The sequence below is a fragment of the Bos indicus genome, chromosome 18, assembly GCF_029378745.1.
Source record: "Bos indicus isolate NIAB-ARS_2022 breed Sahiwal x Tharparkar chromosome 18, NIAB-ARS_B.indTharparkar_mat_pri_1.0, whole genome shotgun sequence".
Taxonomy (NCBI): Eukaryota; Metazoa; Chordata; class Mammalia; order Artiodactyla; family Bovidae; genus Bos; species Bos indicus.
In genome coordinates this window covers 25,007,159-25,024,955 of record NC_091777.1, presented here as the reverse complement: position 1 = coordinate 25,024,955, position 17,797 = coordinate 25,007,159, and the positions used below count along the sequence as shown (strand labels likewise).

General features: G+C 37.1%; 1 protein-coding gene across 1 annotated transcript in view; it reads right to left on the bottom strand.

The window, feature by feature from the left end:
* Positions 1-17,706, bottom strand: part of CES5A (carboxylesterase 5A) — a 271,038-nt gene extending 253,332 nt beyond the window's left edge. Inside the window, exon 1 of the mRNA XM_070770595.1 lies at positions 17,603-17,706. The gene's annotated coding sequence lies outside the window, so the exon portion shown is untranslated. The remainder of the gene's footprint in view (positions 1-17,602) is intronic.
* Between the last annotated feature and the right edge of the window lie 91 nt (positions 17,707-17,797).

The following is a 17,797-nucleotide window of genomic DNA, read 5'->3' as shown; positions in this document are numbered from 1 at the left end:
CCACTCTCGTCAGTATTCTGGGCTTCATTTCAGATCTGTCCTTCTGAGGTATGCCTTCCTCCCCTTCCTAACACTTCTTTGTTGCTAAAAATAGGTGATGTCCCTTCGGAGGAAAAACACTTGGCAAATCAGCTAGCTTTAACAGGTACAGCTTTAGATTGGTCTCTGCAAGACTGGGGCATGGATGGATTAAATAAAGGAAGAAGTTCACCACTGTTTCTTTCTATGTACCCCTGCATTCCTCAAAGAAGTTCACAAAACATGTAAAAATAGAAATACCATATTCATCAAAAATGCACAAGCTAAAGGATGCTGAGACTTTGCAGAATGCTAAAGAGTAAATAAAACAGCCAGCTCAGAAGATCATCAGAAAGCATGTTGAGGAGACACTTGATTAAAGGGCCCTATGCCATCCAGCAACCTGGGACTGGAGCTGTTGATGATTGTGATTTAACAAATGCACTTTTTCACGGAAAACTGGAGCATGTAATGGTGGCCAGTTTCCTGTAGACTATAATGGATATCTGTAGAACGTCTCTCACCTAGACTTGCTCTTGATATGATACTATACTGTCAGCTTGGGTTCTGCCTACACTTAGTTTTGTGACATTAATCCTGAAAGAGGCATCAGTATACCACCTAAAATAGCCTTCTCGTCCATCAGATATTTGCTTTGAAATACTCTTATTTCCCTGCATGTGAAAACTGTCTACCAGATACCATATTTAATACTCTTTACATCTGGCATACATGTGAATGAATATATACGTATGGATCGATTCTTATCTCTATGGGTATCAGGGCATGAACATGTAGTTTTAAGGTCCTTTTAAAATATTTATTTATTTATTTACGTATTCAATTTTTGGCTGCACTGGTTCTTTGTTGCTGTGGGTGGATTTTCTTTAGTTGCAGCGAGCAGGGGCTGCTCTCTAGTTGCTACACGCAGTCTTCTGGCAGTGGCCTCTTTTTGTGGAACATGGGCTCTAGGGTGCACAGGCATAGTTGGCCCACAGCATGTGGAATCTCCCAGACCAGGGATGGAACCCGTGTCTCCTGCACTGGCAGGCAGATTCTTAACCACTGAGCCACCAGGTAAATCCAAACATGTTGCTTTATTTGTGCACTAATTTGTATATGTACATACTTGAAAATGAATGTTTTTACCACTTGGCACTTCTGAAACTCATCTCAAGCTGCATTGTCCTAATTTCTTTGAATGAAAGTAGCAAAGTTGCAGCACCAACTAAAATTGCTCAGAGGCCTCAATTTACAGGTAGCTAGTCCAATTTAGTACCAAATTAAATCCTATTCTGTTTCATCTATTAGTAACTGTGTCGACCTGCCTGTCAACTACTATCTTCTGATCTTCTGTCTTTAATTCAAAAATCACTCTACCTTCTCTTTATTTTCTAGAGTTCATGCTAAGTTCCCTGCCTGTTGTTTGGTATTTCACACACATTCCTACGGTCAGTTTTCGTAGCTTGATTTGCATGCTTTCTTGGTTATCTGTCAAAAAGATTCTTTAGGTGTATAAATAGTCCAAACAGTGAATCACAGAAAAATGGGTATGGTGTCAGGGTAAGGTGTGAAGAATGTGAAGTATTCTTTAGTGAAGATTGATATTATCATAAAATCATAAGACAAAAAAGAATAAATCAACATCCCAACAACATTATCACTGATGGGTCATCCAACTATTAACATCTCCAGTGTTGGGGGACTGAGAGCCATCCCCAAACATGCCTTCTGGTCATAACAACACTCTCTTGTACATCAAGGTCATATCTGTCTTGCTGTTGTTTCTCCCACTCAAGTATTCATCGAAAGTCCATCAGAGTGTTAACTTATAGTGTTTACCCACTGAGTCTCTGAACCCCTGGAGAATCTAATGAAAATGATGGATCTGTTTCAAAAATTACACGTGCAAAATTAATTTTTTTTTTAAATTTCAGGGAGCTGACAAGTTCTGTGATGCTCATCCATCCATGGACTCCCTGGCAAAGAATTCCTCACTATTGAGGAATTGTCCTGAGTAGAGAAGTGGGGTAGAAATAATCCATGGTGTCTTCCTTGAATGAGCTTACTTTCTAATAGCAAATGCTTGTGAAACATCTCACAGCAATAAGGCAATATATTGTAAAGTACTCATCATACACAGAGGGACAGAAAATTCTACCCTTGCTTATTTAGCAGGACAGAAGTCCTTACGAGTGGCCATCAAGCACTCACATTTTACAAGGGAATTAAAAGCCGCCTACTGTGTTCTCAGAAGCATCATCTGATGGCATAACACCAGGACCAAAGAGGAGAATGCTGGTCATGGTCTGGTGCATGGCACTCAATAAAAGTTTGGTGAAGTAAAGGACCCAAGAATAAAATGCCCCTTGATCTTCTGAGGAGAAAGTTGAAAAGAAAAATAAAAATATTTCATTCTTTTCCAAGCTTTTTTAGGAATAGCATGCCCTCCTCCAGGGGATCTTCCCAACCCAGGGACCAAACCCAGGGCTCCCACATTGCAGGTGGATTCTTTACTGTCTGAGCCACCAGATTTTTGCTTAAGTAAAAGGATATTACATAAAGACAAAATCTTGCAAGGTAGTTAACACTCTACCAACTATAAATGACATATTCCCTTTAACTTCTTACAATGTCTTTCTCCAGAAAAATCAAAGATTTTTGCATTATGTAAGGAGATTTGCAAATACGAATTAAAATCCCAGCTCTACCACCCAACAACTGTGTTACTTTGATCAAATCCCCTAGCCAATCTGAGCCTCTATTTTGTTACCAGTAAAACCGGGGTAATAAAACCAGCCCTATTACCTTCCATGGTTGAATGAGGTTTGCATGAGATGATGCACATGAAAAGAGCCTTTTAAAAGTCTGTGTCTGTTCTAAGGCAATATAACTTCATCCAGAAGAGATGCTTACCTGGTGATAGTTGGGTCTCTTTCCACTTGCTCAGCATCAGATTTCTGAGGTCAAATTAGAGTAGTGGGTATAAGAATTAAGATCACTGCCATGGATACTCCCCTTTTACCTTCTCCTGCATCTCAGTTCAGCTCTACCAGAGTCATAATCAGCTAAAAAGCATCTAAGTTGCCCCTCATTTCATGAACATTCAAAGCTATTTATCTGGAGGAAAGCAAAGACATATATGATGATTTGTTCCAAAGTCTAGGGGCACAGTATAAACAGTCAGCAGCTGAATTCAGAGACTCCAGGGCTCCCACTTTGTCATTCAATAGCCAATTAACAGTTCTCAACACACTAGATTACAAGTATATCTTTATAATAGTGTTGATAAACAAACTTAATAAAGGGGGAAAACAGTCCTTATTTTTAAAATTAACATATACAGAGTCCGGCGAGTTCAGAGAAATAGCAATTCAGAAGTGTAATCCTGGACAGATGGCTGCTCTCCACATGCTATCTCTGAGAAGGATTTTTTTCAAGGTAAATAGAAACAAATGCTTTGTGTACCAAAATACAGATCTCACAAGAAGCATTTTCCAGCATGAAACAATTTTCTTAGTAATTACATTTTTATGACACAGACAAAAACTGGTGTATGAGCTACTTTAAGGCATTCACTGATATTTCATCATTAAATTACTCTTATTAATAGACAATATGTTCAAGCTACTTCTAAGATATCCAAGTTATTGTAAATCTGCAATGTTCCCTCATTCCTACCCCACCTTCACTTGGTTTTTAACAATATGAAGCCAGTTTGTCTCTCTTTGAAATGTGCCTTTTAGAACCAATAAAGTATGAGTATGTTTAAAAGAACAATACATATTATTGTTTAACTTATTTACTCACCAAATGTAGTTCAAGGATCCACACAAAGGGTAAAAGACAATTCTGTCACCGATTATATGACATGAAAGACACCTCATAACTTCTCCTAGCTTCAGTTTCATCATCAATAATAATAGTACCTGACGTGCTCACTTGACAAGCCTGTGCATGAATATGCTCATTCATTTATTCATTCATTCAACAAATATGCATCGAGCCCTACTCTGTGCTGAGCACTGGCATGGTGCTACAGATAACACAGTAAACCAAAGACATGTCCCAACTTTTTGAGCCTAATTTATCATTATTCACAGAAGGAAACTAAAGTGAGAGGTCTTATTTGAACAGGAGAGTGAGAGAAAGACATACTAATTTTGGAGCCATTAGAGGCTGGCATCCTTTTGCCCGAGCTACAGGTTAGGCTCCAGAGAAATGGCATGGATGACAAGAGAAAAACTTTATCAAATATGCAAAAAGGACCACCTCATAATTGATTCATATCCATACTGGCACAAAACACAAGTTAAAATACAATCCAAAACATTTCTTCCTCTGGGTGTGACTTTTTTCCCCAGAACTGCCCATAGTGGTGTTTTTTTTTTTTTTTTTTTGAAGGGAGATGTTATAACTTTAAACACAAACGAGTAAACAAATGTAGCATTCTAAACAACACAGCACGGTGTGACATCTCCTCTAGTCCAGAATTTTCCAAAATGTGGTACGCAGACCACTGCAAAACATGAAATTATTTTAAGTAGTATGTAGACAAAATTTTAATAATGATGTATCTACTTTAATATATATCAGAAAAAAAACCTAGTATATCAAAACCATGATTTCACTGGTATTCAGGTTTTAGCATGAGGGTAAAATAGGTAGCACTATATACAGTCTACTTTATACAGCCCACATGAATTACAGGAGCAGGGCTTAGGCAGGCCCATGAATGTTTTCCAATCTTCCATCATAACTTTAGAGACAGAGGAAGAAGTAGAAGTGAATTGAATTTTGTATCCTCAATGTCCACATGTATTGCAGCAATCTATCCGTACTGTTACTGAAAACAGTAGAAATGGTCTTGGGGGAAGTATTCACTGATACAGCTTGTGTCCCTTGCTCCTTTATGGCAATCTTGTGCCCACTGGGATGAGATTCTCAAATTGGCTGGATCTAAGCTTTACTGCCCCCTCTGGAATCTGGGGCTGGAACAAATCTACCTAAACTATATAAACTAACAATGGAGGAGATGTGATTCCACAAAAAGAAAAGTGAGGGACAGTTCCTTGCATGTATAATGAGGAGAATAAGTCTTACATTAGAAATTGTGGTGTCAGTTAAATAAATATTTTGCCCTATTGACTCAGGGAGTGGCTCAAAGAAAGCGCTCACCAAATGGTGGCACTAGTGGTGGTAGTAATAACTGCTATTATTATTTGTTAGCAAGATGGTTGTTGTTGTTGTTATAGTAGTGGTTGTCTAAAGCAGTTTCAGGGTCACATTTTTAACTTAATTATTCTATCAAACCAGAAATGAAGGATAATTATTTGACTATAACCTTTGGAGAGTCATTAATCCAAGGCGGCACTTCCTTCAATTATACCCTTAATTTGTCTATCATCTCTATGCATAATTACGGCACTCAATTATCACAAAAAATTTTTCAATGTCTTACCAAATAGCTTTTGATTTGTTCTTAAGTAATAGTTTTATCATAAAATAATTTAATCTAAAGTATGCAACAATAGTGTATTCACAGTAATACTATATTTACAGTAAATTGCAATGCATTTTTCATAGAGTCCATATGATCTTATGGGTTAGTTTAGTGTTTATAGTTTCAAAATTAAAAGTAGTGATTATCATGATAAAACATATCAGCAAGAACTTAGTAATACTGCTAGAATCTTTACTTTTTAAAAAGCACGTTCTGTGGTTAGGAAGAAGAGTTAAGCCAAACTTGAAGACTATAAAAAAAAGAAACAAAGTTGGTTATCCCTCTGTAGATCAAGGATAGTACTACATACATCTTTTAAGTAAACCAATTAATTGAAGATTTATGATAAGACAGACATAAACATAAAAGTTAACCAAAATATTTCTAGTTAAACAATATATGAATAAAACATATTTGGTTTATAATTTTATGAGTAAAGATTATCATCTGCTAGATTACCATGAAAAAACACACAAAAATATAAAGCACTGAATGAAATGAAGCATTGAAAAATTCAAGTTTTAAAATATAGATTCAATATATTTCTTTTACCTTCATTACTGTAAACCTTGACAAATTTCAGGAGAAATGAGACAAAGTGGGTGAAATATTATCTAAATATCATAAACTTTAAATATTCTAGAACAAGTCATTGAAGGAATTTTAAAACTCTGAAATTACAAGTGGTAATTGCTCCTGATTTTTTAAAATGTAAATCCTGTCAAATAAATTATAAAAAATATTAAATTATAATAACCATAGGTCTCCTACCTTTATATAGTGAAGGCAGTTATAAAGTCCCCTGGAGGGCAAAGCCATTTCTATTTGTGGCTTTTTTATGTTCTAGTGCTTCCTCACTTTGAATCAGTTTTTTAGGACATATACTTTATTAGTGATATAAATGCATGTGGCTTTCTACCAAAAACCTCAACTGAATTAAGAGAAGCACTGGGGTTTTGCTTTTAGTAAAGAATTGTGAGCTCCTTTTTCTTTAGAACATTTGCATCTATGTTCACAAGGGATCAGTTCAGTTCAGTTCAGTCGCTCAGTCTTGTCCGACTCTTTGCGAGCCCATGAATCGCAGCACGCCAGGCCTCCCTGTCCATCACCAACTCCCAGAGTTCACTCAAACTCATGTCCATCGAGTCAGTGATGCCATCCAGCCATCTCATCCTCTGTTGTCCCCTTTTCCTCTTGCCCCCAATCCCTCCCAGCATCAGAGTCTTTTCCAATGAGTCAACTCTTTGTATGAGGTGGCCAAAGTATTGGAGTTTCAGCCTCAGCATCAGTCCTTCCAAAGAACACCCAAGACTGATATCCTTCAGAATGGACTGGTTGGATCTCCTTGCAGTCCAAGGGACTCTCAAGAGTCTTCTCCAACACCACAGTTCAAAAGCATCAATTCTTTGGCGCTCAGCTTTCTTCACAGTCCAACTTTCACATCCATACATGACCACTGGGAAAACCATAGCCTTGATTAGATGGACCTTTGTTGGCAAAGTCATGTCTCTTCTTTTGAATATGCTACCTAGGTTGGTCATAACTTTTCTTCCAAGGAGTAAGCGTCTTTTAATTTCATGGCTGTGCATTGGTCTGTAATTTTCTTTTATTGTAATGTTGTCTGGTTCTGGTATCAGGGTGATACTGGCCTTATAGAATGAGTTGGGAAGTATTCCTTTCTCTTCAATTTTATGGACATGTTTGTGAGAATTGTTTTTTTTTTTTTTCCTCTTCCTTAAAAGTTTAGCAGAATTCCCAAATGAAGCTATTTGGGCCTGTCATTTTTTTCTTGGGAATATTTTTAACTACAAACTTAATTTCTTTAACAGATATGAGGTAATTCAGGTTATCTATTTTTTCTTGAGTAAGCTTTGATAGTTTGTGTCTTTCAGAATGAATTTGCTAATTTCTTTTAAGTTGTTGAATTTATTAGTATCTAAGTTTTTCATAATACTCTCTCATCCTTATTAATACTAGCATAATATGTAATGATGCCACTTCTCTCATTCTTGGAATTAGTAATTTGTATCCTAAATCTTTTTTTTCTTATCAGTCTGGCTAGAGGTTTATCAATTTTAACTGATCTTCCCCAATAAGCAACTTTTTATTTCATTTATTTTTCTCTACTTTTCTGTTTTATATTCACTGATCTTCATTCTGATCTTTTTTCTTTTCTTTCTCTGAAATAAATGCAAAGTGCTGATGGAGACAATAGTTCATGCATTTCTAAAACACCCTGTTTTCCTCACCACAAAATTAGAACCCAAAGTATGAGCAAAATCTGGACTCTAAATTGTGGTATATGTGAATGACTAGTCAGAGTTCAGTTAGCAAGGTATTAGAACCTCTGTAAAGTTTTTAATGAGTAGAAAAACAGAAACAAAAATAATATTCTAAAGTGTAACTGATTATAATATTTAGAAATTCCTCATGGTAAAGCAATTTTTTCATGATCTGTCAAAATCAAGTTTGGTTAGTAATGGGATGGGCCTAAGGAAGGATCAAGTCCCAGAGAATAGAACTGTGGTCTCAAATTGTAGTTTTTATACTATCTACTCCAAAATTATTTAGGGGTATGTGTTTAAATGCAAATGTCTAAGCCCAATTTCACAGAGTTACTGAATCACAATCTCTAAAGGTAGAACCCCAAAACCTGCACTTCTAATAAGCACTCTTGGTGATTTTCATGCACATTAAAGTTTGAGAATGACTATATGTAATCCCATTGGGAGCAGGCAGGAAATTAGGTCTACTCAATAAGCACCAAAAATAAAAAATCTAAATACGCAGGCAAGACATGGTATCAAGGGAATCTGACAGTAAGTAGATGGTTCATGCAGACTACTATAGGAGTGGGACGAAGGTCCTACAGTGTAAACATGTGGAAATCCAAAAGAGGAGCAATTTGTTAGGAGTCAGGCACCGACAATAGGTAAAGTTTAAGTAAACTGGTGATGGGCATCAGAGAAGTAGCAATTTGTAAGGATCCAGTTGTGCAGGCTTGGGTTTCAGGATTGGGTTCGAATTTCCATGAAGTTGAGAAGATCAAAGAAGAACTCCAATCCCAAAGCACAGTCAAAGTCAGATACAAGAATCTAACAAATGCTATTACCTGAATCAGTCATAAGGACCAAGTTGAGAGCCTAGTACTCAAGGCCAGGGTAAGCTCAGAGGACCACTGCAAAGACTTATTTGAATGTCAGCCACTGAGTAGCTTAACAAGGGGCTCTTGGATTTCTTTGCTTATGGCCTGTATCAGTCTGGGACCTGTTACAAGGGTTAGCTTCCCCCAGGGAGCTAAGTGGTCCTGATGAAAGAATTGGAAAAGATCTATCTGACCCAACTCCTCATCTCCTACTTGAACTCTTTTTCAGACATAAGCCTCAGGATGTTGCCACAGAGGTAACGGTGGTTTTTCTCAATAGTTCTAATAATGGCAGCCAGCTGTGAAAGAGGATGATTCCTAAATAGTATAGGTCCCTGAGGTGAGCAAGGGGCACCTGGATTCCAGAGCCAACAGCAAGTTCTCTTCACTCCCAAGGAATTCTGAAATATAATAGCCTAGAGTAGAGAAGCCAGGTGCCCTCTGTGCAATTCCACTTTTATTTAAAGTACCAGATCACTTTTTCAGTGAAAGAAAAACTAACTTTTAGCTCACTGTTGAAGGAATCCATAAATCCTCTCTTCCATGCTTAAGTTCCTTCATGCTTAGAGACTGGTATCTCTAAGCACAGGCTGAATTCCTCCGTTCTCTCGATGAAACCCTTGCAACAAGTAGGCAGGGAGCAACTAGTATTCATTAACCAAATGATTACTAACCTAGCAGATATGCTCTGGGAGTGTGGGAAGTGAGGGAAGAATTGGGAGAACTGTCAGAACCAGCACCAAAGAAAATCACAATAAGGGCAGGGCTGAAAAGAATTCGGAGAGGCTGTTGGGAGAAGGCTGACCACTTTTCAAGCTCATCTGCCCCTCTGGTTATTTACCCCTGGCTGTCTCACTCCTGGATCTGTGCTACTCCCTTGGCACTCACCCCCACCCCCAGCCCCGTGGGATGTTTCCCACTCATCCTATTCACCCACAAAGAAATACTCTCAAAATCAATTGGGTGGTGATTATGAGCCATTATGTGCCTGCTGTGCTTAAAGAGACATAAGGCAATTTGGAGAAAACCTTTCAAGATAGGCTTAAAAAAAAAATCTAGTATATCTAGGAGTGGTATCACTTCTAAGTTGAAAAATCAGAATCAAGCTACAGTCCTTACATAATATTGGCTTGTTTTGTTTACAAAGATGTTATATTTCTAAAGCAAATGCCATTAAGAAGTATGAAAAATTCACTCTTGATTTGAAGAGAAAAAAAAAGAAAAGGGAACCATTTCAGTAGTGGAACCAACAGACTCAGATCAAAGAACTGAATGGGTTTGTAACGTTTTCTTGCTTTGCCCTGTGGAAGGACCTGCTGCTCTCCCTTCAATAATTTCTTAAATGTTCCTCTCCAGGGTCTCTGTCCACTGAACTCAGATTTAGAATTATGGATGTAGATCAGAGAATATGCTTAAAATTCAGCTCCTCAGTTGAGGAAATTGGGGCCTGGAAAGAAAACAGAATTTCCCGAACCAAGACTAAAAGTTTTGTTTCTCAATTCCTAGCCCAGTGCTCTCTTCCCTCTGTTGACTTTCTTGATGTTAGTGTTTTTGTTTTCTTTTTTACTTTTGAAAATTACTTTCTCAAACATACTGGGACTAAAATTTTTCAATATCTTCCTTTAATTATTATATATATCATCTATTCCCTATTTCTGGTTGTTACTTTTATGAGGGAGAGAGTGTTGCAAAACATGGAGAATATTTTGACAATTATGCACTACAAAGATAACCTATTTTATATTAAGAACTACAAATAACTTGGAATAAATATTATGGGATCATAAATTGCTTAAAGTTCATTTACTATGATCAATAATATCTGACAAAGGGGGAGGGGAGTATTGAGTAAAGCAATAGCTCACTAAATTATAAATAATATAATTGGTTTAGGTGCTATTTAAAAGAGCAACTTAAAAAGAACCTGAAAAAGAGTATATATACATGTATATATGTACACACATATGTATAACAATCCCTTTGTGTATACCAGAAACTAATCCAACATTGTAAATCAACTATACTTCAATTTTTAAAAAAGAGCAACTTAGACATAATCTTCGAACTTTGGATCTTAGGCATAATGTGACAGAAAGAACACTGTTTTGGAATTCAGAAAATTAGGGTGACCATCCTGATTATACAATTTACCAGCTACATGGTCTTGAATAAATCACTTGAACTCCCCTAAGTTTACTTTTATTATGCATAAAATATAAATAGAAATCTTGGCATTTCAAAGGGTTGTTAAAAGAATCAAATCAAATACTGTGTGAGACAGAGTGCTATAATTCAAAGATCAGAGCTAATATGCACTGTGACGGCAGGGGACCAAGTGTGTTATATTCAACAATGTATTCCCAGTGCGTTCCCGGAACAGAGTCTGGTACACAGTAAACACAATAAATATGTATTAAATAAATGAAGGCAATGATAGGGAAATTTTCATTCTTATCATTCTTTTCTAACTGGAGAAATGTTTATGCTGGGATTAAGCCAAGTACTGGAGTGCAGCAGAGGTGGGAGAAGCAAAAAAGAAGGAAAGGAGGATTCACCAACCCTTTGATTCACATCTCTGCTAAAACAGAAGCAGAGGTGGTAGAATAAAAGAAAGGATGAACAAACTGAGCAATCTCCAAATTTACCCTTTTTCTTTCCCTGCCCAACCTATTCCATCTCTCAATCCATGAAAACTACTTCCACTATTAATTACTTTTTTAAGATTGCCTTTGTGCATCTACCTCTTTAATTTTGGTCATTTTATACCATTATATTCATGTTTTTATTGAAATCTGTATATGTCCTTTCTTTGGTCACTAGAAAAAGTGCTGTTATAAATTTACTATTGGATGTAACTAATTCAAAGTCCTCCTTCCTCCTTTTTCTTTCCTCTTCTGTTAGCTTTCTCCAAAGGCTACAGTGGCCAAGGGGAAAGACAGCCAACTGCAAGTTTCCTTGAGAGGAAAACCAGTTCTTTCTGCTTCAAGGTCTGAATGATCCTAGTTAAAAGTCCTACAGGACTGTTTGGAAATACATTTCTCTTTGAATTACCCTTCTTCAATTTTATTGATGTGTTCCATCACACACACAGGAATTTCATAAAAATGTTTTTCTCTGCCACAGAGGTCAGGGTTTTACAGGGCCTTGGGGAATAGATAATACGCCTAAATGTCCACACAACTGAAGAACCATGTTTCCCCACTGGAACACTACGTTCTCAGCACTTGGCAGACTTTGGGAACACCCCAAACCACATGTACTTTAGAGGATGCAGACAGGTCACAAAATTAAATCAGTCTAGTCTGGCCAAATACCCTCAACCTACTTCTAATAAGTTTGAATTAATTGATAGCCTCACCCTCCTCCAGTCACACTGGTTACAGACAATCCAAACTGGTTTTAACTGAATCCAGATAAACTCACCTCTGTTTTGCTTTCACAATTACAATTGTCAAGAACAAACAAAAACATTTTTATCTTTAAAAAGCAATGCAGTAATAAGACTGGACCTTGAGCTTACAGAAGACTAATGAGATAATGTCTAAAATGTGTTTGAGCTGCATGTGTGAAAAGCTCTATGGAGATAGAAAATATGATAAATAATGCAAGAAATCTTTGTGTCAGGAAATCTCCTGTCTTCCGGAGGACTCAATAAATATTAAATAAATACTTTATAAACATGTACCTGCTAATCACCCAAAGATGGGCACAATAAAGGACAGAAATGGTAGGGACCTAATAGAAGCAGCAGATAGTAAGAAGAGGTGGCAAGAATACACAGAAAAACTATACAAAAATGATCTTCATGATCTAGATAATCACAATGGTATGATCACTCACCTGGAGCCAGACATCCTGGAAGGTGAAGTCAAGTGGGCCTTAGGAATCATCACTACAAACAAAGCTAGTGAGGGTGATGGAATTCCAGTTAAGCTATTTCAAATCCTAAAAGATGATGTTATGAAAGTGCTGCACTCAATATGCCAGTAAATTTGGAAAACTCAGCAGGGGACACAGGACTGGAAAAGGTCAGTTTTCATTCCAATCCCAAAGAAAGGCAATGTCAAAGAGTGCTCAAACTAACACACAATTGTACTCATCTCACACCCTAGCAAAGTAACACTAAAAATTTTCCAAGCCAGGCTTCAACAGTACGTGAACAGTGAACTTCCAGATGTTCAAGCTGGATTTAGAAACAGCAGAGGAACCAGAGATCAAATTGCCAACATCCATTGGATCATAGAAAAAGCAAAAGAGTTCCAGAAAAACATCTGCTTCTACAAGGGCTTCCCTTGTAGCTCAGTCGGTAAAGAATTTGCCTGCAGTGCAGGAGACCAGGGTTCAATCCCTGGGTTGGGAATGATCCCCTGGAGAAGGAAATGGCAACCCACTCCAGTATCCTTTCCTGGAAAATCTCATGGACAAAGGAGCCTGGTGGGCTGCAGTCCATGGGGTCGCAAAGAGTCGGACACGACTGAGTGACTAACACTTGCTTACTTACTCTGCTTTATTGACTACTCCAAATCCTTTGACTGTGTGGATCACAACAAACTGTAGAAAATTCTTAAAGAGATGGGAATACCAGACCACCTGACCTGCCTCCTGAGAAATCTGTATGCAGGTTAAGAAGCAATAGTTAGAACTGGACATGGAACAACAGACTGGTTCCAAATTGGGAAGAGTACATTAAGGCTGTATATTGTTACCCTGCTTACTTAACTTATATGCAGAGTACATCATGAGAAATGCAGGGCTGGATGAAGCACAAGCTGGAATCAAGATTGCCGGGAGAAATATCAATAACCTCAGATATGCAGATGACACCACCCTTACAGCAGAAAGTGAAGAAAAACTAAAGAGCCTCTTGATGAAAGTGAAAGAGGAGAGTGAAAAAGTTGGCTTAAAGCTCAACATTCAGAAAACTATGATCATGGCATCTGGTCCCATCACTTCATGGCAAATAGATAGGGAAACAGTGGAAACAGTGACAGACTATTTTGGGGGGCTCCAAAATCACTGCAGATAGTGATTGCAGCCATGAAATTATAAGACATTGACTCCTTGGAAGGAAAGTTATGACCAACTTAGATAGCATATTAAAAAGCAAAGACATTACTTTGCCAACCAAGGTCCACCTAGACAAAGCTATGGTTTTTCCAGTAGTCATGTATGGATATGAGAATTGGACCATAAAGAAAGCTGAGCACCAAAGAATTGATGCTTTTGAACTGTGGTGTTGGAGAAGACTCTTGAGAGTCCCTTGGACAGCAAGGAGATCCAACCAGTCCATCCTAAAGGAAATCAGTCCTGAATATTCATTGGAAGGACTGACGGAAGCTGAAACTCCAGTACTTTGGCCACCTGATGCAAAGAATTGACTCATTTGAAAAGTTCCCAATGCTGGGAAAGATTGAATACGGGAAGAGAAGGGGACGACAGAGGATGAGATGGTTAGATGGCATCACTGACTCAATGGACATGAGTTTGAGTAAACTCCGGGAGTTGGTGATGGACAGGGAGGCCTGCCGTCCTGCAGTCTACAGGCTCACAAAAAGTCAGACACGACTGAGCGACTAAACTGAACTGAACTTACAAACATGTACCTGCTAATTAGCTCAGATAAATTGAAAAGTCCTATGACACTTATTATAACAAATAAGAATCTTGGTTTCTGATGAAAGATTTTCCAAGAAAATGCCAACAGGGATCAGGGCCATTAAGTAATGCCTTTACTTTAAGCCAAGCCTCCAACTTCAATTTCAGCTCTTGATCAGTTTTACCAATGTGAAAGCACCAGCGCTAACCCCCTTCAACTTTCTACTTAATTTAAGCCAAATGCATCCCTGTGGGAGTCTCCTGCTATCCTAAATTGAGAAAAATCATAAAGCATACCCTCTTTGGGGTTCTTGAACCATCAAAATACAGTCAATAAATAACATTCTCAACAGTTACCGCATAATGGACTTCAATAACTTAAGAGCTCAACTCAATTACCTACAAGTTTTCAAGCAAGTCCTTTCATTTAAAAGTACAAAAATCCTTTATTTCTTCCCATGTCATCTTTTATTCTAACAATGACAAACTATTTTTTTTCATAAAGTCCACAAAACAACAAATGAGAGAAGAAATTTAGTGAAAAATATTCTGATGAGAACTTCAGAGACATTTGGCATATGCTCTTCTCACAAGTTCCTAAATACCAATACATTTCCCATGTTTGTTTAAAATCAGTATCATTTTTCAGAAACTTACTTGAAAATAAGTCATCACCTGTTTGAAATCACCCAATCTTAAACATTTTCTAGAATTAAGTCATAAAATTTCCATTAGAAAAATCAAAAAGTCTCAGAACTGGGAAAAACTCTGATATATGATCAGCTTTAGCCCTTGCACAGGTGAATTTGGTTAATAATCATTAAAACTGATGATCTGTGGTTGACCTTTTGGGATATATAGGAAGTGATAACTCCCTCCCCTCATAGGAGTTCAAAGTCCAGTGATGTGTTTCCTAAGTGCATCACTTGATGGAGAAGGTATGATCTTAAAAATGAACATTTCCAGGCTCCACCTGAGACTCACTGAATCAGAAATTCTAGACATTGACTCAGCAATCTGCATTTTAGAAAGCATCCCACATGGAACTCTGCTCAATGTTATGTGCCAGCCTGGATGGGAGGGATGTTTGAGGGAGAATGGATACATGTATATGTACGGCTGAGTCCCTTCTCAGCCCGAAACTATCATAACATTGTTAATTGGCTGTACCCCAGTACAAAATGTTTTTGGTGTTAAAAAAACAAAAATAAACTTAAAAAAAAATCCAAAGAAAAAGAAAGCATCCCAAAATAATTTGTATGCACAATAACATTTGATAATCACTGCTCTGGTAGGTCTGAGAGATGTGCACAAAATAATATTAATATCAGCCAGAGAAGCACTGAATATTAATAGGTTAATTAATTAATAGGGGTTAGTCCTATTAATATCTTCTAGGGACATAAAAAGAATTGGATCAGCATCTTCCCTAATACCAGATATTTATCAGAAACTCTAAGTCGTGTCTTAGCCTTACCCAGACGACCTTCTAAATTATATTCACCACTAAGTTAGAGTGTAAGCTATCAATTAAAATAAATAAATAAATAAAAACCCTAATGCAGAAACTTAAAAAGTCTCTAGTGATCTACCATTCTCCCCTAAATGCCTAATACATATGACATTTAGTTTGGTTTCATTTTGCTCATGAACACACATATTTTAGTCTATTTTCTTCCTATGAGGATAATAGTGTTCATAAGGAATAGTAATTTTCATAAGTTTTTCCTTTGACAGAAATACAAAAACTACCAAAGAAAATTTAAATTCAGAAACAGGTAAGATATTTGGACTTTATATATGTAAATATATGTAAACTACTAGCAGCAGCAACAGCAGCAGCAGTATTAATTAACACAGATTCTCTATAAGACCTAACACTGTGTACAGAAAAATCATTTAGGGAGTGGCTACCAATGCAGATTTTAGAGTAGTCTGATTTGGTAGAATTAAGATTAACTGAATTTTTAACAAGCATCCCATTTGGTTCTGATATGAATGGTTTTAAAACATTCCAGGGATTTCAAGATTGCAGGAAGCCAAGCTCATGTCTAAACCTCTCTTTGAGTCTAAATCAATACATTAAACACAGTAGGTGGTAAATACATGCACATTTGATTAAAGTAAACACAAAAGGTAACAAATAGGGAAATTCAGTTCATCAGATCAGAGCCCATATTCTGTAAGTCAGAGCTGGATCTTGCTTATATAATAAATTACTGTCCTCCAGAATAAGGAGCCACATGTATAAAAGCAACTCATTGTAGGCTTTGTTGTTCCTTTTAGAGTTATAAAATATGCTGACCATATACCTTTAAAATTAAAAACATGCTGAACGGGCTATAGTTGACCTGAAGAGGGGTAAACGAGAATTATTCTTTTGGTCAACAGTAACAATCAGAGAAATAATTCCAAGGATTATATAAAATAAAAGTAAGTGAAATCTGTCCCTGATTACTCCTGATGTTAGGACTGTAATTTCCTCATTCCCACAGGAATTAACTGTGGACAAATTTAACATATATGGCATTATCTAATTACTAATAATTCATTGAGAACTGAGATGTTGTCATCCTCACTTCTTTTGGTGAGGGAGACCAGAATATGATTGGTTTCTGGAGTTTGTAAGCTTTCTGTGAGCCTAGGAAGCATAATATATGTATATATATAGACATATATATAGTAAGTACATGCAAAATGTTATCTTTCAAATGGTCCACAAACCTGTAAAAGGAGTCTTAGATTAGTACTTCATGACTGTATGACCTTGAACAATTTATTCAGTCCCTTGGAGGCTCAGTTTTCTCAGCTGTAAAATGGGAACCCAGGCTGATATGGGCCCAGGCTTTTTCCACTCAGCCATGATGCTCCAACACCACAGTCCCTAACTGAGGTTTATGTGGAAGGATCACAAGAGACAGTTTTCATAAAAGTGCTCTGTAAACCGTAAGGCACTACATAGGTGAAGCAGATTATTATTAGCATTTTATGAAGCCCAGCTATTAAGATGCAAAGTAACCCAGGAAAAGAAAACAGTGTACACAAATCTGAAACACAACATCTACAGTGCCTAGAACATCAAGTTGTTCATGGCAGGCAGGTGCTTAATAAGTACTGAGTGAGTAAAGAAAAAACACAAAACACAAGTTTGTGTCTCCACCATACTAGGTATGACACCAATAAGGAATAAATATACCAAAAATCAGAGACAGTTTGATTCAACCATATAAACCACAATGCCCCAAGAATCTAAGATCTTAAAATAAAAATTACTTGATATGAAGGAGCATTAAAATGTAAAATATGACCCACCATTTACAAAGAAATGGCTATGGTCTTACCTCTTCAGTATTTCAGACGCAGCCTTTCAGGGATTGCAGAATCTGGGTGAGGTGGCTTAATTTTTTCCCTGTATCTGATAGATCTGCATAATCATCCTAGCAACCTTTAAAAGAAATAACAAATTCTATAGAATGTTGGTTAGCTAAGCTGTTTTAATCTGGGAGGCTGATTTTTAGTGACACCCAGATTTTAAA